At 35.8% G+C, this 23,375-nt stretch overlaps 1 protein-coding gene across 1 annotated transcript in view; it reads right to left on the bottom strand.

The window, feature by feature from the left end:
• LOC124183196 (protein cortex-like) overlaps positions 1-23,375 on the bottom strand; it is a 235,715-nt gene that overhangs the window by 25,556 nt on the left and 186,784 nt on the right. The window contains exon 12 of the mRNA XM_046571360.1: positions 11,597-11,646. The gene's annotated coding sequence lies outside the window, so the exon portion shown is untranslated. The remainder of the gene's footprint in view (positions 1-11,596; positions 11,647-23,375) is intronic.

Raw genomic sequence — 23,375 nt, 5'->3', positions numbered from 1 at the left:
ATTAACGAAGAAACCTGCGATAGCATAGAGGAAAAATTTACCATTTCAGAAATCATGTTTGCAGATGCTTTTGGAAATTGAGAAACGTGCACGTAACGCAGTTTAGTTATCATCGAATCAGTTATCATCAAATGTTTTCACGGCTTCTAAGAAGGTATTACGTCTCAGTCACGTTCGAGTTGATTGACTTTTGTCACAAAATTCAATTTTCCGTTTTCAGATCGTTCGCGCAGCTGAAAAATCTTACACTAATTATTTCAACGGTTCACGGAGTTCAGTGACCCCTTTACATAACACATATACGTCTGTCGTATCTCAACGTAATCGCACATTATTCGCAGACGTTATAACTTTGTTGCAAATTTACGTTGCAGACAGTCGCGCAGCCGTATGATTTGCACTTTCGGACCGAGTGCAAATCGCTCTTATCTCCGTTGACGTACAGAGACAACTAATTAAGGGAATCAAATAATTTTCAGCGGGAATCTACAACGTCCGTGTATAATATAACAAGAGGATCAACGCCTTCTGGCTAAACAATCAACGATTACATCATATTACGTATAAAATTAGTATAATTGATTGTCGTTCCAGGTTTTTCCCTAATATTGCCTTGAATAATTGGACAAAGATTGTATCGACAAACGTGGTTCGTAATCGTTGTTAGAATTGCCCGTTATTCGGCGCTTTTACGTGACTCTGTAGACAAGCTTTCTTTTAACCGAGAACCGTGAAATCGTAACTTCGTCAACAAGAAAGTCACTGAATAGCTGAAACTCTTTGCTGAGCGGACGAGAAGTCAAATGGCTAATAATTCCGAGAGATCTAAAGCGAATTCTCCCAACGATCTCTCATATTTATAACTGCTGGTCAAGAGAAGCGAAGAAAAGAGAAAAGAAAAAGATGCTGTCAGGCTGCGAGATAAGCTTGCAAACTCGTATCCGAACCGCGGAATTCAGACTGGCCTTGATCTTCGAGTTCGCAAAGTATTTATAATTACGACGGATGAAAGAAAATTCAATTTATTACATTCGCAGTTTCTGCAATTTCGACTCCATTTTATTTAAAAATCATATACTTTTTCATCGGCCGTCGCTTAGCGTGGATTGTTTGATTATTCGAAAAAAAAGATAGACAGCAGGTTGTTTTCAGCACGTGTTCTCTGTGCAAACATCCCGCATCTCGAATCTAGTAGAATTTCAAGCGTGCCCTCAGAGCCACATAAATTTGTTTTGACTTAGAAAATCGATCGTCACGTAATTACTCTAAAAATCGTCAAAGAAAAGTAAAAAAGCGATCTAATTTCAATTTTTTTTTTATTCTCCGGCTTATCGTAAAATAAGAAAATTTTCATCATTTGACGTTGTTCGTTTCAATTCGTTTTATCTTTCGCAAAACGGAAGGATTCCATCAGCTTTGCATTGGTAACTTTTTTTTGGTATCCATTTGGCATATTTTCAAAAGAGAAAAAAAAAGAAAAAAATGTCTCACCGTTATTACGTATTCGATATATTTGCATGAGATCATTGACAGTGAACTTGAACGACTTGTACGAATCGGGACATTGAACTCGATGAGAATAAAAAAAAAAAAATTAAAATTAAAATAAAAATAAAAATAAAAAAATAGTCGAAGGATAAAAAAAAAAAACCCAGACTCGATCAGCTTCTGCGAAATAAAAACCGTGTTACCGATTTAATAATTACATCAACGTTCGCGAATTTCATCTCGATCGATTCGACCCTTCGATCGCGTCAATCTTCGCATTGATTACGGACGGACCGCGATGGAATAATTCACTTATAAGCATCAGGTATATAAAGCATCTCCTTCCTATCCGAGTGAATAAAACCTTGGGTAAATGTTTTTCGATTAGTATGCCGGTCAGGTATTTGCTCACAGCGTTAACAGCTGAGTTGAATAAGATACGAAATATAAGGTGTGTGCGCGTGTGTGTGTACGTACATACATGTCTCCAGAGAGGACGTGTGGTAGAATTTTTCGGCGGGGTCAATGTTTCGCGGTGGGTTGTTGAAGCAGGAACGAAGGAAAGAATTTGAGGAGAAAAAATAAAAATAAACCGGCAAAAACGAAAGAATGAAATTAAACGAAACGGGAACAAAAACAATTCGCGTCGAAGAATAAACGGAGTGGATTCCTAACGACTGCATGCTGACCATCGTCTGCTAAATTTTAATGCACACGCCCCACGATCCGAGACCAATCGTTTGCCAGGGTGACCAACCGACTTAAACCACAAAAAAAATATTTGACTGTTGTGAATTGAGTACAACTAGCAGACACTGTAAACATTTTTATCGGGTTAGAGGCTCTCGGATCGAAGCGCACGCGCATTGAATTTCAGCAGACGGGCCAAATGGAGTCGTTAGGAATTCACTCTGTATAAGAGAAAGAGAAGAAGAGAAAAAAAGGAAGGACATTTCATTGCACACGTATCGGGGTACGCGTAGGTATGAGTGAAAACTGGTATTCGAGGCACATCTCGACAAATAATTACTTCCCAATTACCGAGATGCTGCTCTAATTACGCGCCTTGAATCGCGCTATGCGTTCGCCATAACTTACTTCGTTTTATCGTTATCTTCTCGCGTAATTCGACATACTTTGCTGCTGTAGCGAAAAATTTCGCGATTGAAATAGAAACGCTGTATAGTGAATGCACAATGTAATAATACTCTTTGATGTAACACGTGTATCAATGATCTGCACGTACTGGATTTTTAAACCTTCCGATTACCGCCAAATCCTAGGCGATACTAAACTCAATGACATAATTATACCTGTATTATAATTAAGGATGTTACATTCAAACAATACATAATAACATGGATTAAGATGTTGAATAAAATTTAATTGAAACGTTTCAAATCTTACAATCAAGTTTGTTAAAAAACCCTTATTTTCCGATCAAACGTATTTAGGTTGCATTTAACTCGCGAAAATAAAAGAAAAAAAATTAATTGCACCGATTTGTAAATCAACATTATATAAAGTCGTAGCTAATAAAAATTCACTTTTCATTTTACCCGGACAAATTTTCGACGATAATTTTTACATTAAAATAATTTCGCACACCATACGAAATCGTCGATTGAGATTAGGTTGCATCGATTATGCATAAACGCGTTGCGAAATCGTTCAGTTGATCGATACCGTTGAGTTAAGCGTGAATTTATAATAAAGTTGCAATTATATCACGCAGACGTGACCATGATTCGACCCTCGTGAACCTCGCGAGATGCGCGCGTTATTCTCACGTGATTATATAGATTAGAGACTAACTGGGACGCTGCTTGTATCGTTGTTCAGTCTGGAAATGCGAAATGCCACTTAGAATTTAAATAATAAAATGCCAACACCGATTCCAGGCCTCCTCGTGCAAAATAAAAGAGTATCGACGCGATATCGCAAATTTTGCTTACTCTGCGGCTCGTGCAGCAGAACTTGTATTACATCCATACAATATCCGTTGAAATGAACACTGTACCCGGATCAAACGAGCAAATAATCGATATCGACTCGTGGCGTTAATTATTGGGTGTTTTATGGTACGATTCTCCTTCTTGTGACAGTTTTTTTTTTTTTTTTTTTTTTCTTTTTTGTTTTTATATTCTATTTTCTTCTGCTGACTCCGGCTGAACAGTGCGTTCTGTCATCATCGGTAATAGGGTGGTTGTATAATTACGGTGATTAATGTGTCGAGGGAAAAGCTCGTTCAATAATTTCTACTTACACTTTTTACACTGCAGAGATTATGAAGGCTCAGAATAATAACAAATAATACCGTACGAGAAAACAAAGAAAAAAAAAAAAAAAAAAAAACAATTCTATTTCAGTGCTTGGGTTGAGTTAATTATTTTTTACTTGTCATGCATCAAAACAGCGGACAAATTTGTACACCCTCTTTTAAAGTTTTCTTTTTTAGTCTTAAGAGAAATTTCAACGATTTAATAATTTCGCTAGCGTAAGTATACAGAGATTTTGGGTCTGGGATTTGTATACATGTTTATTGTACGTTAAGTGATATTGAACAAATGAAAATTACTATTTTTCGAAAAAGTTTGGTTTTGCAGCCAGGAGAGTGCTATTTTAAAATTGAAGAAAATCTATGATTTCAATTATTCAGCAAATAAAAAACCGAATCAATGTTGTTTTTGAATAAAAGTGATTTAAATGCGAAACTGAAGTTTGTTTGATTGTTATTTACAACAAATGGTTGGGGAAATAGGTAATTTTTCTCAAAATTCGAAACATCGTTCTGGTTTCTACAAAAGCAAACTTAATCTAATAAACCTATTTTTTCTTCAGTAGTTACGTGGAAGAAATGCAAATTTGACACGTCGAGCCCAGACTGAAAATTCGTGTTGACCGGTGCAATCATTTCATCAAGTTTAGTTTTCTACCTCAGCATGCCTTTGAAAATTTCAATTTTATCCTAAGATTGTTTTATTAAACAAACGTACACACGTTTCATATCTGTAATTTCTTGTACCATTGATTCGCATGCAATTTCACCGACTCCACGATAAACGAAACGTCGCAAACAATGCTTCCGATGGCGAATGAGAATAACAAAAATTTATTCTATTCTTTCACCCACGGATTTGATAGCCGAGATACATTGCGCAATTTAACAGAACCATACCGATCGAATCTTAAAAAATCTACAAATGATCGTGATTTCAGTTTCGTCATAAATTTTTTTTTCAAAACGACGTTTCCAGGTTATTTATACACATATTATACACGTAAAAAATTGAAATTAATCGAGCATGTAACGCGTTCCATCATCATGTATGCACATGTGCACGTAATATGTTCACTTGGTTAAATAATCGTTCGTCAAGACGAGTTTTCACCTCGTGTATAATATGCATGTAATTATTGTACAGTGTGTAGGAGGCATACCGGTGTTAAAAAATTTTAAAAAACAATTCTACATTCGATTCACGCATACACGTACACGCGTATTTGCAGGTATATTAAAACCTGTCATGTATGTATGATACATACATGTATACAGCTCGAAATGATTTCGAAACGCGGTGTATCGATACATAAAGTCTCCTCTCGTTACGGGTAGATCGATATCGGTGACCTAAATTTTGCTGTAATTAAAACGTAAACACCGCAAGAGTTCTGCTTAGTTGCTATATATATATATATATATATATATATATATATATATACATGCATACATGCATACATATATATGTATATATAGGAGCAAATCGCGCATCTACAATCGTATTGTAAGATACATCTACGCGGATACGTAGAGCTACAATGTGTACACACATGCCTCTATTTCGTGCCGTGGGATAGACATTCGATCCGGGGCAATCGAAAAACGCTGACGTTGGTATAATACGTATATATTTTTTATTTCTCACGTACATAACGAATGCGGTCGCTGGCTCTATGCCGCCATTATAGAAGCGATATTCCGATCATTAGAATTGATTAATTGCAGGATTTAATGTTGACGAAAACTTGACATATTTTCAATATCATCAATTCTTTGTAGTACGATCATTTTTGACATTACTGTTTTTATTCCAGACTCAACGGTAAAGTTTACTTTTTTCACCACGAAGGTGGGACGAAGGTGGCACATTTTTCTCTAAATAGCAAATTTAAATCAGCGGGAAATATGAGCCGAATTTAAAAGACCCAATTTTCAAATAGGTATTGTGGCCAGAGTTGATTGGGAAATAAAGTACTATCTGTGGACACGGGACTAAAAGTCGACTTTATTCCCTTGTTGCATAATGTACTATTATTTTACCTATGAAATATTGAAAAACAACAAATTCTGATCGTCGGAATTGATTAATTGCAGGATTTAATACTGCCGAAAACTTGACATATTTTTATTCCGATCAATTCTTTGTAATATGATCATTTTCGACTTTACTGTTTTTACTTTACCTATGAGAGGTTGAAAAGCAACAGAAAATGAGAATAAATAAAAAAAAGAAGGGCTGCAAGCGTAATTTTTATTCAAAAACATGTTTCTATTCTCCTCTTGAATTCTGCTAATTGTAAGTAAGAACGATTACAAGTAAAACAATTTTTACCATCCACAAAAAACGTGATGTTCGCAGTCTGTAAGAATACAAAAAATTCCGCTTCTGGGTGGAAACCAAAAAATAAAATTTACGGAAAGAGAGAGACAAAAAAAAAAGGGTAAAAACATATCGGTATCTGATTGTAACGCAATTGCGACGCACCAGTGCTCATATGTGACGGAAATGAATCGGCAATTTATCAATGAAACTGGAAGAGTTACAACGCGGATGGATGAGGGGGTCCTAGAATAGTAGAAGTAGAGTAGAATGGGTATACAGATGACGCGAGAGATACGCGCGTGTTATTCTCGGCGTCGCGACGCCCGGACTTTGCTGCATTATATGGATATGGGGCATTCCACGTCAAATTAGCAGTCCATGTACCACCCTCCCTGATTTTAAACATTTTTTAGAATATCTTCGTACCGGCCCAAGTCTCGACATTTTTTTTGCACATTTTTCTAGCCACCGGTGAAATTGAAAAAAAAAAAGAAAAAAATTGAGCTGTGATTTTTAAAGTATTCCCGTGTCAGAGTTGGAGTCCGTGACGGAACCATGACAATAATGTGATTTTGTTATCTATTCAGACCGAGGCGTAAAAAAAAAAAGAAAGAAAGAAAGTAAAAAAACTATAACTTCGACATGGAAGACCTAAAAGCTTGCGAAAAAAATTTCAAATATCAGAGATCCCATTATCGTGTGTTGCTCGAAAATCACATTTCGAATAACAGAATCGGTGCGAATTTTTGGCATTTTTGGAACTGCTTTTGCGATTTTGTTTAAATTTCAGCAGTGGCTAAAGAAAATTTGATAAAAGGTTCCCGTGAACCTTTTGGGGATTCGTATAAGAACATCATACTAAAAAATGATCCAAATCGAAGGGAGGTACATGGCTGATGATTTGACGCGGAATGCCCCATACATATACATATACGTACGTGCGATAAATATGCCCGTATAAGTACAACGTCGCCATGTAACGACAATCATCATCGATCCTGGCGCCATTCAATTTCGACTCTTCTCATGCCGGCTAATTTCTACCCACGCGTTTTTCATCGTACACGACACGTTTCAACTACAGCTGAACCAAAATTCAAAGTCTACGCAGGCATTTGATTTCCACGTTGTGCAAAACGGGATCTTGTTACTCTGCAATCTACGTTCGTGATTGATGCGCCTACATTCGTATACATATATACGTAGCGAATCATACGGCAAATGACAAGGCGTCATTACGAGGCTGAATTAGCGCTATTGACGACAAAATTGCCGGAGAATTTTTTTGCACGATGCTGTGTTGAAAATATAACAATTCGCATATTCGGGCCTAGACGAATTATACAGCACAAGTTTTAGGCGAATTTTATAATGACAAAAGCGGCGGATGTGTGAAAAATTTGAGAGGGTAGAAAAGAAATGAAAATTTGCTAATTTTCTTCCGAATAGCGTTAGTTAATTCTGAACGAACGGCACTGAATAAAATTTTCGTACAATTTATTTTCGCGCTGTAGTTTTTCAAAGTTGGAATATTAGACAGGATCTTCTGTCTGATATTGTCGGTTTTTAATTTTCAATTATTATTCGATCAACACCTAACGGTAATTCTTCATTTATTTTATTGACCATTTGTTAAAACTGTGATTGATCTATCAAGTTCAAGATTTTTTTTTTATTTTTTTTTTTGCAAAATCGTGTATTTATCTCCTTAAATTATTTATTCGAAACTCTGTACGTATAACCGGCGAAGTCTCTTTCTTTCACAGAATAAAACTGCTCATTCACACCAATATTATACTTAGATAATGCCACTGTGTGCCATTAAATGCTATGCAAACGATATTGACGAAAATTCTGCTGTATAGACTAAACCATTGCTAATTTCCAGCAGCATGGAACGACATGAAGTTCATTTCTATACGTTTTTTGGGTAGCTGATCACGAATCTAAGGTCAGATTTACGAAATCCAAAATAGCAAATCCAATACGATGGTAAAGAAATCTACAAATATTCGGATTTTGATAGAAATTAGTTGGCGAATGTTTGTTTGATCACCGATTACGAATCCAAGGTCAGACCTCCAAAATTTGTAACGGTCGATCCATTGAAGTCGTTGAAAAAAGAATCGTCATATTTTCATGTTATACGGTATCCCAGGGCTTTTAAATCATTAACTACGAATCTTGGTTTGTTTTATAAATAAAAGATTCTCCCAAAAGATGAGCTCTCTAACTCAGGACTAACAGATCGCTCTTTTAATTTTCACTTCCCATTCGTCTAAACATGGGGAAATTTCACTTCTCGTTAAAACTTGCAATACTCGTAAACTATTCAACAATTTTAATATCGACGCTCAGATCCTTGAAGCCGATTCTTCGAGCTTTCCAAACCTCCGTAACAACGCGTAGCCATAATAATTAGAAAACACATTAAGGCCGTCTCCAAATTACCGATTTTCTCTTCTTCGTTGAAAAATCGGTACTTTTCATACAACTTCAACGATCATATATTTACGTATATAAATTTTCGAGTATTTTAACTTTAAACGAAAAGTGAGATCTTCCAATGTTATATAAGTAGAAAATAAAAAATAAAAAATCGACTTCTGGGAGGAACATTTTTCCAACAAACGCTAACATTTCAGGGCTAAACTGAGGAGAAGAAAAACTTCTATTTTTTTTTTTTTAACCACCTTACTGCTGTACACGTAACGTGCATGGCAATGGATAAAGACTATAGTTATGTTATTACATAAGTATGTACGGGGTGTAAGTTTATTCACGGTTAACGATCCTATTGACAATGTGTCACACATTCTGCAATAAACATGCGTTCAAATTCACTCGTATGCGTGTATCGCACACGCACGCATATGTTATCCTATCGCCGACGAGATTGAACGTTGTAACTTTGTACAGTGGCGGGTCATTAGGTCTTCGTTAAAGCCTCAGAAGCATCTTTCGTCCCTGTTCTTCTCTTTTCTTTTTTTTTTCTCTCTTTTTTTCCTTTATTCCATCTTATGCACACGACATGATATAGTTCAGATAATATATTATCTATTTATAGACACTGGAGTTGGTTGAAATTTACATAGAGAGCGATGTAGGCTATGAAATATTACACACGTCGATGAGTGAACGATTTGAGGTGACAATTGATCGCTGAAGTTATTACAACGAGGCGTATGTTACATGCATTATAAAAGCGACGATGCAGTGGCGTGAAAAAGTATGTAACTAAAAAAATTTCTATTTGATAAATTGAAATTACAAACTGCAGATTTATTGATTTTTACTGTCGAGACTTGTCTCTCTCTCTCTTTTTTTTTTTTTATCTTCCCAACGAAAAAGACAAAAAAAGAAAACAAAGCGAAAGCGTCCGCGTGTAATTTTTCGTAAGGTTACTTGTTTGAATTTATTATTGTTTATTTTTTATGTTTTCAATATATAATACAAGTTCGGCATATCGTATGTTGGCGGGTATAGAAATGAAGACTGTAAGACGTAAAATGAATATCCATAAAAAATCGTTGTATCGTCGGGAATTCTTTTAGATTACGGTTGGCGTCGTGAAATTTTTTTTTAACTACCACGTCGTTTCACGTTTCCATGAGATAATCTTCTTCGGAGTCCTGAATGCAGACACACACACACACACACACTGCGACATAACTGTCATGACGGCACAAATTCGATCTGACACTTAATTACACAGTCGATTTACTCCTCGGGTATAACGATCATATAATTTAAACATAGTTCGCCTGTTTTTGGGTAAATCTAACGATCCTCAAAGGCGTCGAAAAGAAACCGCGTATTCTTATTCAAGAAGAGGATCGAATAGCGAGAATCTAAAAAAAAAAAAAATAAAAAAATCCAAATCTTCGCTCATCCATCGAACGAAATTATTCTTCCTCATATATTAGCAACATTTTTCTGCATTTACACCTCTGTCTTTTTTCTCCTCTTCCGGTCAGTCCAATGTGCAAACAACTTTGCGACAATGAAAAAATCGCGGTAATTTCAGTGTTTTTTTTTTTTTTTTTTTAATCGGTTTATCGAGATCGAACATCACGTTTAAATATATTACATGGATTACAAAAACTTGTGCATATATCCGTAACACGCGCGGTTATTTCATTAACGACTTTACGTACAAATGTATAAAGTAAATATGTAATGCGGATCGATTCGATCCGTCTATCTCGCATCTTGAGTTGTGTAGCGTAACATAATACATATATACATAAGTGATATGCGGACATATGCGTGTGTATGGGAGAAATCTCAGAGGAAGTATCATTTTCCGACAATTTATATATAAAGGCAATAAATCGCCAACATATACGCGTTTAGCTTCGACATTTAGACGCGCAATCCGCGGTTGTGAAGTAATCAGCTCTCCACTTGTCTTACATATGCATCCAATAATATGTAACAGCTCTTTATACACGCATACACGTACGCGTAATCCGATTGAGATGTTTAATACTCCTGCCAAATTCTTTCTCTCTTTTTCTTTTCAATATATGCAGTGCGTATTTATAGCATATTATATTGCTTACGTATACTATACGTATGTATACCCGTTCGATCCGTATATACGTGATACGGATACAAATCTCGTTCTCTGATTCCTGTAGCGATCCTGAATTATATCAGATTTTTTTCGCAAACCGTTATTATTTTAATTAATTTTGAGTAGACAAAAAAAAAAACGATGTTTTTCAAAATTTCGTAAATATTCTCAAAAATTCTTCGATCAAAGACGATTATTTTGGGTCAGATCCGTAAGTGAAAATTACTTGATTAATACTGGTTGTATTGATTAAAAAAAAAAAGACTTCAATATATCTACGAAAGTTGGCAATAATCTCGAGTACTTAGCAGGTGTATTTATACATGTATATATATATATGAAAATATATATAAAAGTTCATTCGGATTGCTGCGGAAAGCTCACAAGCGCTGATAACGTTTAACGGATACGGTCGATCATTTTTTGGCTGTCAAAATTTCTTATCACCGTCAGGTATGCCTACATATGGGAAATTCCGTGGCAAGTGAACCTGGGTCTGATCCTTGACCTCTTCGATTTGGCTCCCGATATTTTATACGATCGTGTTTACTTTCAAAGTCACAGAATTTTTTGTTTTTTTTGAATTCTTGTTTTCAACAGCTTTGAATCAGCTGCAATTTAAAAGTCTTAATGTTTCACACATCAAATCTGGACTAAGCTGTCTCTTGCTTTTAATTGAAAAAAAAAATAATTGGTTCAATTTTTTGACACTTTCTTTCGAATTTATTTTCCATATCGCCGCTTTGAATTATATGCGTTATATGATCTACATAATTGGTGCCGCAGCTGTGTTATTCCTCCGGCAATATCTTTCTCTCCTTTCTCTTTCTCTCTCTCTCTCTCTCTCTCTCTCTCTCTGTGATATCTAGCGTTTCTTTTTCAAGGGAGATAAAAATATTTTACGATCACGTCCTCAAATGCATACCTGATTGGCTAGAGTTCCCTCCTCATATCACACTCGGTGCTTTACGAGACCTGAAACAGATTTACAGTGCTTTCATTATTCACGTGTACATGTCAACTGTATTTAAAGAAAAGCCGTATTATCGAAGAAGATAAATCAGATACAACGATAAAGCGAAAAAAGGAGAAATTCGGATGTTACGTGATACCTGAAGGTTGGATGATAATTTAAAACATGCGGATTAAATTTATTTAATGGAACAAAAATAAGAGGATCGGCCATGCTCAGTTTCGAATTACGCGTTCACTTAAAATGTTAATAAATAATAACCGTCAACCTGGTGTGATTCATTTTAATTTCTACTTATTTCTTATTTCCACATTTCTTTACTGTTATATACAAGTTTTTTTTTTTTTTTCGTTTACAGGACCAGTAAACGCGTCACGATCGTTTGTCCGATATCGCTCGTTTCATTTTCAATTTTTCCTTTCTCACATTCACGTACACGTGAAAAAAAAAAAACAATTAAATACACATGCTTAGATAATATATGAGGTACGACGTTGGATGAGGTTTTGTATCGTAATTACGACAAAGAGGCGCGAAGACACGTGTGCAAGCACGTTCTAAATGAATTCCTAATATATCATTTACGAATGACTGATTACGCCCGTGTGTGTTAACAAGTGTATTTCTCAAGGCCGCATCTCACTGACACAAGTATATATATATATATATATTTATTTATAAATATATATACACATATATACATCAATGTATGTACCTCTATATTACATGTTCTGCGAGAATGATAGTATAGATAGACAGTCCAATCTGTATAAATAATACATAACTATTTGTAATATACCTGTATAACACATGAACGGACAACTTCACGCATGTAGCTTGGGTTGAAAAAAAAATTGGAATTAGTGCGCTATGTGCTTGTGAACACGGTTGCATTATGTATGTGAGTAACTATTTCGGCAAGGTCCCGTCGCCAAAACGTAAGGAGAAAAAAAAAAAAAAAACTGCATACCTATCAATAATAATAATAATAGTAATAGTAACAGTAATAAACCGCAAATACTTATCAGCGTGGGATTTTGTGAAGTATAAACGAGTTTAAGTACACATATCTGTCCTACTATCTATGTAAATAAATACGTGCATGCCAATACTATGCACATGTATATACATATGTATTATATATGGACGTTGACGTACGGCCCAGATTTCAAATTTATCGCCACATACGGAGGAATATTATTAATGTATGTGCATACGTGATATATTGGCAAAAACCTTTCACCGATCGTGCCAATGTATCTTTATATACCTACATGCAATATACAAACACACACACATATATATATTTATGTATACAACGTATACATATACATATATATTTATATGCAATGCATACTGCAGCTGGGAACTATGTACTTGTACATACATAATAATATGCGCAGAGACCGCGTAATATATCGTTGTATAGTTTATAACACGTTTATAGTTTTGCGACGGTGCAGAAAAAAAACAAATAAAATATCCAACAAAGAAAAAAAAAAAAAGAAAAAAAAACAAAACCCGTACATTTGCAAATATTTACATTTTATCGTAATTATTCTCTCTCTTTTTTTTTTTTTCTTACTTTCGCGCCTGTTGTTTCTTGAACAGCTTCCGCGTTGTGCAATTTGTCACCGGATATGTGTACAGCGAAATGTGAACAAGAGACAGATAGAAAAAAAAAAAAAAACAAAAAAAAAGACTAGAAGAGAAAAGAAAAAAATGTAGAAAAAGGAAGCGAGAAGGTGAAAAAAAATCGATCAAAAATGAATGTATAATTGCTTGTAATAATCGGAACACGACTACGGATGGACATTCGTTTCGGATTAACGATACATTCTTGTTTCTTCTTTTTCGATGCGAAGAAATTTGGAAACTTATTAAAAATACCGTATACGAGGACGATGACGCTGAATAATTAAATGCCACGTTGTACATCAATGGCGTGAAACCTGCAGAACTAACGCATTTCTGGGTTAACGGAACGTTCTTCTTATCTACCTTATAACGGTGCCTGTAATACGAACCCACGCGAATTAGACGGGTCTCTAGCGGGGAACTAAATTATTGCATCAATTATCTAATCCGTCTTTTTTTACGCGTTACGATCTCGTTTGTAATATCTGTGAAACTTTTTTTCCAAACTACATAGATTTGTGTGCGTAATTGTGATTTTAAGAATCTTTTTATACATTTCGATGACGATGACGATGATAAGATATTACTATCATAATTAAATACAACGAGCGTATTTTTGCGGCACTTGTTATATATATAAATATATATATATATTAATAATGTAATGTATTTGGTATATTATACAGGTATTACACATCGATCTATTTGCTTCGATCGTACGATTTCGAGAATCAAATGTCGAACATTTTTGCGTCATATGTGTAACAAAAATGTGATCAAGTTCGGATTTTAATTTTCGCATTTCAATTTTCGGAGGAGAACAAAAAAAAAAAGAAAATAGACTCGCGTCAATCGACGACTCGGTTAATTGACTTTCCAATCAGGCGGTGAAATCGGGTATAAAAAAATACATAAGACCAACCTGAATGTATAATAAATCTACTGTAATATTTATTCCAATAATAAAGTATAGCAAAAAATTGCTTCATTCGTTCAACAGTTCGTCGTCTCGTATTCTACGCTGAGAGAAATTTTTAGTTCCGGTTACCGCTCGGTCCTTGACTATGTTCATTCTTTTACCACAATCAAAAAATATACTTCTGGGTAGAAAATGAAAATTAGTTTTCTTTCCGTTACCGGAAAGTCTAGTATCCGTTACTGTTCTTTCTCATTACGATCGCTGTTGCTATATTTTCTTGCAATTACCAAAAAAGGATCGACGATAGCGCAAAATGGTTAGGCGTAACCTCGTTTTTCGTAATCCCAACAACATTCAAACAGTTTTTTTTAACGATGCCTGTTTTACTCAATTTTTCTAGTTACTGTAACAAATGAAATTTTCACACACACCGTATTCCTTGTTGATTAAAAATTCCTCACAATTATATATAATTCAACAATGCTCGTAGAGCAGCATGTATAAGATTGAAAAACCAAAATCTTGTCTCTAAGATTTTAAAAACTTTATTCGTTATTCTTGGAAGAATTTCTTACTCGCATAGGTGCAAAGGATTATTTAACGTGAATTATCAGCGTATACATGCAGCGACGATACTTGCGAAAAATATAATCTACCAAAGGAGATTGTTTATCTTCTACCTCTGCAGGGATAGAGTTGAGAATAAAAAAAAAAAGGAAGCCTGTACAAATATACAACCGTTTCGTGTAATAATAATTGCTCGTTCTACGAAATATCACCTTACTCGTGCAAACGTGACTAGTTTTCTGTTTTTACTTTAATTTTTTTTTTTTTTTCTTTCCATTTTTTTTTATTTCCCTGTTAAAATTATCGTCGAATGTATTCACGATTCGCAGACACCTCGGCGCGGAAACTTGACGTATTACGCAGCTTGTATCTTAAGATCGTACGTTTATACGCCGTGCCACGATCGGCAAGGAGGGGGGAGAGGAGAAACATTATTTAATCAACTGTCAACTCCGTCGAGCTAATCTGTTTTCATCGATTTTTATCGTAGATTAAGGTATATATCGCCCGTTAGCACACTTCAAATAACCGCGTCGATGAACGCCGCACGAATGTATCGTAGATACTTTGTATACTCGTATATCGAGTATCTAACACGTCAAGTAGCGAGGCCAGGTATTTAATAATTCAGGTCTTAAAATTGAATTTCAATTTATCACCGCGTTTTAGTCACACTATACGATGTGTAACACATATTTTGTTTCGATCAATCGACGAAGCGGGACTGAATTGTTAATCATTCGATGGGAAATGAATTAGTCCCAACTTAGAATTGGAAGAGAGATTTCAGGTGAAGCTGTTATTTGTAATTTTTACTAACCATTATCGTCGGGGTTCTGATTTACAAATTTCTAAATTACAAACATACGATGCGTTGTAACGAAAATTGTCAATCCTCGAGTAGGTACCGCGTTTTTGTGTAATTGAAAAAAACGTGCGAGAAAAAACTTGGTAGCAATTTGAACGTCTACCTTTTATAAAAGTTGACAAGAAAGTATCCGTGATGATTGCAGGAAGTAAGGTGATACTTTTTTATTATTTATTTATTTGCCGAAGTAAACACTTTTCAAACTAAAACGCTGCAGCGGAATACTTTACAATAATTTAACAAAAAGGGAACGATCGTACTTCGTCGCAGATGAATTATTCACAATGTTCGTTTCGACAGGCAACGATTGTGAAATCGATGCAATATTAGGATTTAGCATGGAATGCCTTATATTAACGACGCTTTAAACCGCCCAGCTTATCTTCGTCGTTGCAGTTACGGTCGTACGGAAAGAACATAATAAGCCGTACTGCAGTTTTATTGCGAAAACAAGATAGGCAATATTGTAGCCTGCGTGGAAAAAACTTGCAGCTAGATTAACGATGCATTCGTTACCGCAGCTTAGAAAATGAGGCGATTTTCAACTTTCCCCAATCCGTGAAGCTTTCCGGGCGCTCAGCTTTTTTTACGTTGTACGTATCGGTTGATTGATTAATTAAACGGATTAGGACCCATGGGCCTTGGTAAGAAATTAACCCCGTTTCATTGCTTGCCGATTGCAGCTAACAACCGACGAAGAAGACGAATATGGAAGAATTAGTCGAATGAATTTAATAGTAATCATGAACGAAAGAATAAATAATTCATTGATATTGATGGTGTGTAAGGTTTGATAAAAAAAAAACATATATTTCTTGCTGTTTCAAACGGTGTGAATTTATTGTGGCGATTGTTTTTTCTTCTTCGGTATGTGAAGGACTGTTTTTAACACGCAGTTTGATTAAATTTACTTTTTACAGGCCAATATTTGATTCAATATTTGTCACATACGTACATGTAAGTTTATATCATAAATATATACAAATTTGAATGTATATAACAGTAAAATATTCATTTAGATACTTTTTGACAGTAAATTTAGAGGAAAAAATTTACTTGAAATTGAGTCAGCTTCTCTGTATCAAGATTAATACTGTAATCTCTGTCACATATAATTAGGCAGAGATAATTGACGAGAATATTTGAAAAAAAAAATAAATAAAAAATAATAATAATGAAGCTTCACGTTGCTTTAATTTAACTTTGAGAATAAAAAAAAAGTCTAATACGCCTTCTAGGTAAAAAATGTGCGAAGATGTGCGAATCGCTTTCGTTTCATTAATTGCGAGCGTATAGGAATTCAATTTCGCGATTCAGATCCTGCGGATGCAATAGGCGAGCGTTTTGCGAGGAAACTAGTATAATAACGTGAAGGAGGAACTGACGTTGGTGCCCAGCGCGTGTGACCCAGATCGAGTCACGCCTGCACAGGTGAAACTCTGAATCAAATTCCCATAAGATTGATGGAACGATACACTCACTACAGAAGCTAGAAACTGAAGCGTGCGGTGCACCTAATTGTAAGTATGAGGTGCGTAGGTACGTGCAAACTAACTGGTGCGAAAGAAAGCAAAAAGAAAATAGAAGAGACTGCACTGAGAAAAATTAAATTTTTTACAGCAACTAGAAAAATTGAATAAAAAAATTGGTAAAAAATGAAAGTACTTAAGGACCGAGCGGTAACAGGAACTAAAAATTTCTCTCGGTGTGTAATACGGTGAAAGAGAAGAAGGGCGGTTTGAAATTCCGAATTTGAAAAGTTGCGAAAGCGCCCAATTCCGAAATCTCAAGCAAGGATTTGAAATTTTTGCAAAACGACAAAGTTTCGTATGGTCGAAATGCAAGATTCCGAAAATTCAAGTTACGGCAGAGCCAAATTCCGAAATATCTAATATACTCGCACAGCGTAGCTTATTCAACGAGTGCGAGTGTAAAAGATCAGAAAAACCGACAATCGGAATGACCAAGATTCCAAACGTAAAAATATCGAAAATTGGAAACAAAGAGAGATCAAAATGGTAAAATTTCACCGAGTCAGAAATTTACGAAATTAAAAATCTTCCGATAATTCGGAATTTCCATGTTTCAGATTTTTCAATTATCTAGCTTTCGCACTTTCGGAACTTTGACTTGTCGGAGTTACGTCCTTTCGCCATTTTCTACTTTCGTAACTTTAACGTTTTCTCAAAGTTTGATTTCTATTTCTTTACTTTAAGTTTCGCCACCAAAGAATTCTGAATCTAGCATTTTTGGATCTTTTCAAATTCGGTATTGCAACCCCACCACAGAGAAGCAGTGAAGCAAAAAGCATCGCGATCGATAGAATTTAACAGGCCAATTATCAATGGATGATCATACACTTTTTACATTTTCTGCAAGACTTATTTATACTATATGTATATTAACGCTGTATCTTTCGCGTTGCGGTAGGAATGACAGGAGATATAATATATAAGGCTAATCCGTTGGTGGGTCAAAGGTGATTCTTATAGTACGATAAGATATTCGCTTGGAATTAAGATTGAGAAGGTCACTGTCACGACAGACAAATATTATGTATATAACTCGGTCTTTCCAAATATCAAAGGATATTTCTGTGACGAGTGTTACAAAAAATGAATTCAGTTAGTCTGTACAAAATAAAAAACCTCCAATTATTATTAACAATAATAACAATGCCGATACGATGTACGAAGCAGGATTCCAGAGAATTTTAGTGCATCGATCGATCGCACATTTCGATCATTGGATTCATCCGATCGGTGATTCGGGTTAAAGTGCAAGTGAAAAATTTCCCTGATCAATTTTCTTTTGATTGAAATTTTTAAACTCGACTCGCGAACCGTTCGCACTGAATTAGTCGGAACGAAATGAAACGAGTTTGCGACTGATACGAAGTGATGAAAATAACGTCATATCGATCAACGCTAATTGCAATGAGTGCGGCCAACCTTGAGTATCGAAACCAATTTGATTGTCAATGTCTCGCGTTTAAGTTCTGAACTCCGCTCTCCCGTCGTCGACGCGTTCGCCGATAACTCATATCATTTATCGCTCCGAGCGATAATAACACAGAAGCTGCATGCTGCCCGCATAAAATTGCTAACGTAACCGAAGCGCTGATAAATGGACCGTAGAAAGAATCGGCTGCAGAACTTCGGTAGAACCGCATCGAATCGATTTCTCTCTCCGTCTCTCTTTGTACGAAGTTTAGTTTTGCAATTTGTTTTGCAATTATTACAACACCGAGTGTAGGTGTTTCTTTTAGATTATCCATGCGACAAGTTTACAGTTTACTTAAATCGTTGATCTCCTGTTACCGGCTGAGGTATTTTAGTACAAACAGAAGAAATCGATGCGATACAGCAAATCGAGATGTCTGCTTTTTAAACTGACACCGCGCAAGGTTTTCCCCCAAATATCCTGTGCACCGATAATGATATCAACAACAACAACAAGAATAACGTCGTTTCGAAATTGCCAAGTGTTCGATACCGGCTGGGATTACAGTCAACGATAGCGATAAAATCAGCCGGATGCGAATATATAAATACAATTATATAATTAAACGGAGAGCTGAGATTTAATTGTTTATCAAAGCTTAGGATAAATATCTGACAAAGATAGATTTCGCGAGTCGATACATTAAACTCGTACGTTACACGCGGGCCAGAAAATTAACGAGAACAAAAAAATTCTTCATCGTTTCCGGAATCGCGAAAGATTTGAGAAAATTCTTGATGAATTCATAGCGCGCGTGTCTGTCGATTGATAAATCCGTGATACGAGGAGCGAATTCACCCGGCCTGATGTCGCGGATCATCGCGTGTTTTTCACTGCAGCCATGTGTGTCTCGGTTTTATTGCAACTTAATTATAGTTCACTGTGTAATAATTAGAGCCTCGATCCTGAAAGTACGTATAGAGCCGCGTGTATTGTAGTAGACGGCGCAAGTTTCACGCAGTGGCATTTAGGAAATGTTAATTCTCCTTGCTCTGACATTTCACTCTGGACTCTGTTCCGCGCTCTGCAGTTTCACTCTTCAACCGACGTCATGCCGATTATGCATGGCTTGCAAGCTGCTCCGGATATTCATTATTCGAACGTACACAATCGTGTCGATTTCGGAAATCTTTCAATTTCAAATCAGGTTTCGGGGAAGTCGTCAGTTGTCATCGAATATGACGGACGAAAGTTTCGAATTCAATCGAATCTAGACTTTCTAGATACTAGATTTTCGGGTAACGGCTAGAAAACTCAAAAGGGTGAAATGATTGAAGAAAGGAATTTAACGATCGATCCTTTTTTTTTTTTTTAATTGTTTTGGTGAAAGTAAAATTAGAAACGAACAATTTCAACGAATTTTTATTACTTCAGAAAAATTGATGAAAGAAAATGTCGAACGAATAAAGTTCATAAAGTTTGCAGACACATAGCGATTCAGATCGACCGATCGGACTGCCTTTATTTTATATCTACCAACTGCAAGAAGAAAATATAAAACCTCTGGTTTGGCCGAAGAGATAAGCTCGATCATTGACAACCATGATACCTGATTTAATTTACGACGCGATGGTATTTCGATGAAATATATGATCGATATGGTGAAAATCGAGGTAACGTAGCGAGCTCGGATTTCTCGGTAAAGAAAACGACGCGTCACCACTGATTACCGATTCCGAATCGTGTTTCGCTACGAAGTGCCAGCTGCATGGGGTATACACTGATTTTCGAAAGAATAGCCATATGTATATGTATGTATCTAGCAAGCGTCAGCCGTGACTAGCTTATCGTATATTACGTGCTTAGAATTCTTCAAGCGAGTCTTCGATCGCGATAAAATAGCATTCGGGGCAGGTAAATAAACTGCAGTCATGTTACGGCTTCGTTGATTTCTTTTTTTTTTTTAATCATGTATTTTTCGTCCTATATTTAATTGTCTCTCGTCGTCGTGTAGGACGTGATTTTTATCACGAATTTTTAGCTTTCTTCAATCAGCGATGCAGGAATCATTGAGGAAGGTGGTAAAAGTGTAGAAGATACGTAGCATAGAGTTTAAACTCGAAAACTCGAAAATCTGTTTTTGTTCAATAATTTTTTTACCGCATAAAATTGAAACAGAATATTCGAAATACAGAAAAGTGAAATATGGCAAAGCAGTTATTATATAGAATTCTAACCGTTCCACATTCTCATTCATCACGACGATGCTATATTTTCGGTTTTCCGCACTTTGACCTTTCTCCATTCCAAAATTTCACGAAATAGATTTTTTTTGTCTCAAACATTCGCTTCGATCAATTCTTATCCTATTCTATTCAATTTTCCGATCATTCGACATTTTTTTATTCCAAACAACCAGCTTAAGAATAACGCCTAAAATTTTCTGCCATCGATGCAAGAATCTTTCAACTTCGTTCCGTCTCCGTTGCATCGTAGGTAAAATACGTGATATTATTTGCTAAAAAGTTCTATCGCACTTAAATTACACAATAACAGATATATATGTATATATGTATATTATTTTAGGACATATATACATTATTTTACACATACGTACACGTTACATATTTCCAAAGAATTGATAGTCTCTCTCACATTTTACACCGGTTGTAAATTCTCGGCTCCTCCCTCTCCTTCCTATTTCTACTGCCTGCGAGAGACTCTCACGCCAAGTCGTGATCTGTATAAGTATGATATGCTTTGTTGCCGTGAGAACGGTAGGCCACCTTTCTCGTGCTCGGTATAAGGAACAAGCAAAACCTCTCAAGGAATGGCCAGCGGCAAATGCACACACACACAGTATATATATACATGCACGTATGTATAATATATACATCTATTTATAGATATTTTGTTTTATTTTTACTATCATCCGATATTGGGCCGAGGTTGAAGTTCCGAATTAGAAAAGTTCCGAAAGCGCTTGATCCCGAATTATTTGGTGGCGAAACTTGAAGCAAGGAAATCAAACTTCAAAGAAACAACGACAACAACAAAGTTTCGAATGGTCGGAAACCCGAAAATTCGAGTAGGATAGAGCAAAGTTCCGAAAAATAAAGTTTCGATAAGCTGGAATACGGAAAATTAAAATATACTCGGAGAGCGTAGTTTATTCAACGAGTGGGTGTAAGTAATGAGAAAAACCGACAATCAGAATGACCGGGACTCCGAACGTAAACATACCGAAAATCCAAAACAAAGAATGGTCAAAGTGGTCAAATTTCACTAAACCAGGAATTCATAGAACTTAAAATTTTTCTCGATTTCTTTGCTTTACGTTTAGCCACTAAAAACTTCGGACCTGGAACCTCGGCCCGTAATATTTAGCATACAATTTCGCACGGATGTGAAAAATTACCATTACCGTTATCGTTTATTAGGTGTAACATTATTCCTCGCAATAACAAGCCGCACGATTATTTTGGAAAATATTTTCAACATCGTGGTTTTCCTGTACAAGACACGACGATGCGTGTATTAATAGACCGAAGCAGAAGCTATGGGTACTTCTATATCGCGCAGATATCACGTTGGTTGTATGCATTAAACATACATGTATAAAATAATCGTTCAACGATAAAACGGGTCTGTAATAACGTTTAATCTATGCGTAAGTAGACGATACCGGACGTTGCTCTACAATCTGCCGTATAGCTGGACGGACGGACGTAGGATTTATCTGTCCGAAAAACGAAAAGTTTCTCGAGATAAGTGGCTGTGAATAGAATTTAGAATCGACTAAACACGTGGCCGTAGAACGAGGAACGAACATAAATGGGAACGAATCGTCTGTCACGCCCACGCGTGTGTGCAGGAAATTTTGTCGGAGAAAATTCGGCGTGTCCGGCAACCGCGTTACAATCATTTGGATCGAATTCATTCGATACGGTTTATTATGCAGTTAATATACTCGGGACTGATTTTCGTCGCAACGATAATAAGAATCAATTTAAATTGGAGAGAAAATAAAAGTACAATGCAACACTGTCCTCAAATAGGAGTCGACCTTGTCCCAAATCTGTCGTTGTAACAGTCGGTATGACACAAATCGAAGGATGTAGGTGGGGAAAAAATTAACACACCGAAAGAGAACGAAGTACAATGGTGGAGAATGTCTTACGATATTTAGGTACTACGATTTAGGGCGGTTGATACGGTAGAGACTTTTAAGACCTGCAATTTGCATCTGCGATGCAAGAGTAGGGAGAAATTCTGGCGAAATTTTGAAATTCGCAGGTTTAATTAACACATGCAACGTTGCAGCGTTGAGAATTGATGAAACGATGATTAGTGCGAGATAACTTTTTGGCCTTGAATATTTGAAATTTCATTACCATAAATTAAAAGGCAAATTCTTAAACTCTAAAAGCATTACCAAGAATAAGAGCATCAAGATTCCAAGAAGATTTAAAACCGTGAGTAGTGAGAATCGTTATATTAAGCCAATTTGCTTATTCGATAGTTTACCTAATGATCTTAGAATCATTAATAATGAAACCCATGTTTAAACTAAATTAGAGAGATGGATATTGTTGCATACATGATAAATTACTTTAATCCTATTAGATAAGTGGCCAATTAAATATCGTCCACTCAGTTTTACGTACTTTTGGTAACTTATAAATTTATTGCATTCTCATTAACAGATGTTATACTGATTCGAATCTATTTTATTTTTATACTCCAATAATTACAGTTCAAATTTAAAAGTTTTCGAGTTTATAGTCTAGTCCAAC

The sequence above is a fragment of the Neodiprion fabricii genome, chromosome 5 (assembly GCF_021155785.1).
Source record: "Neodiprion fabricii isolate iyNeoFabr1 chromosome 5, iyNeoFabr1.1, whole genome shotgun sequence".
NCBI lineage: Eukaryota > Metazoa > Arthropoda > Insecta > Hymenoptera > Diprionidae > Neodiprion > Neodiprion fabricii.
Note: the sequence above shows the minus strand (reverse complement) of the source record. Positions and strands in the feature narration are given on the sequence as shown.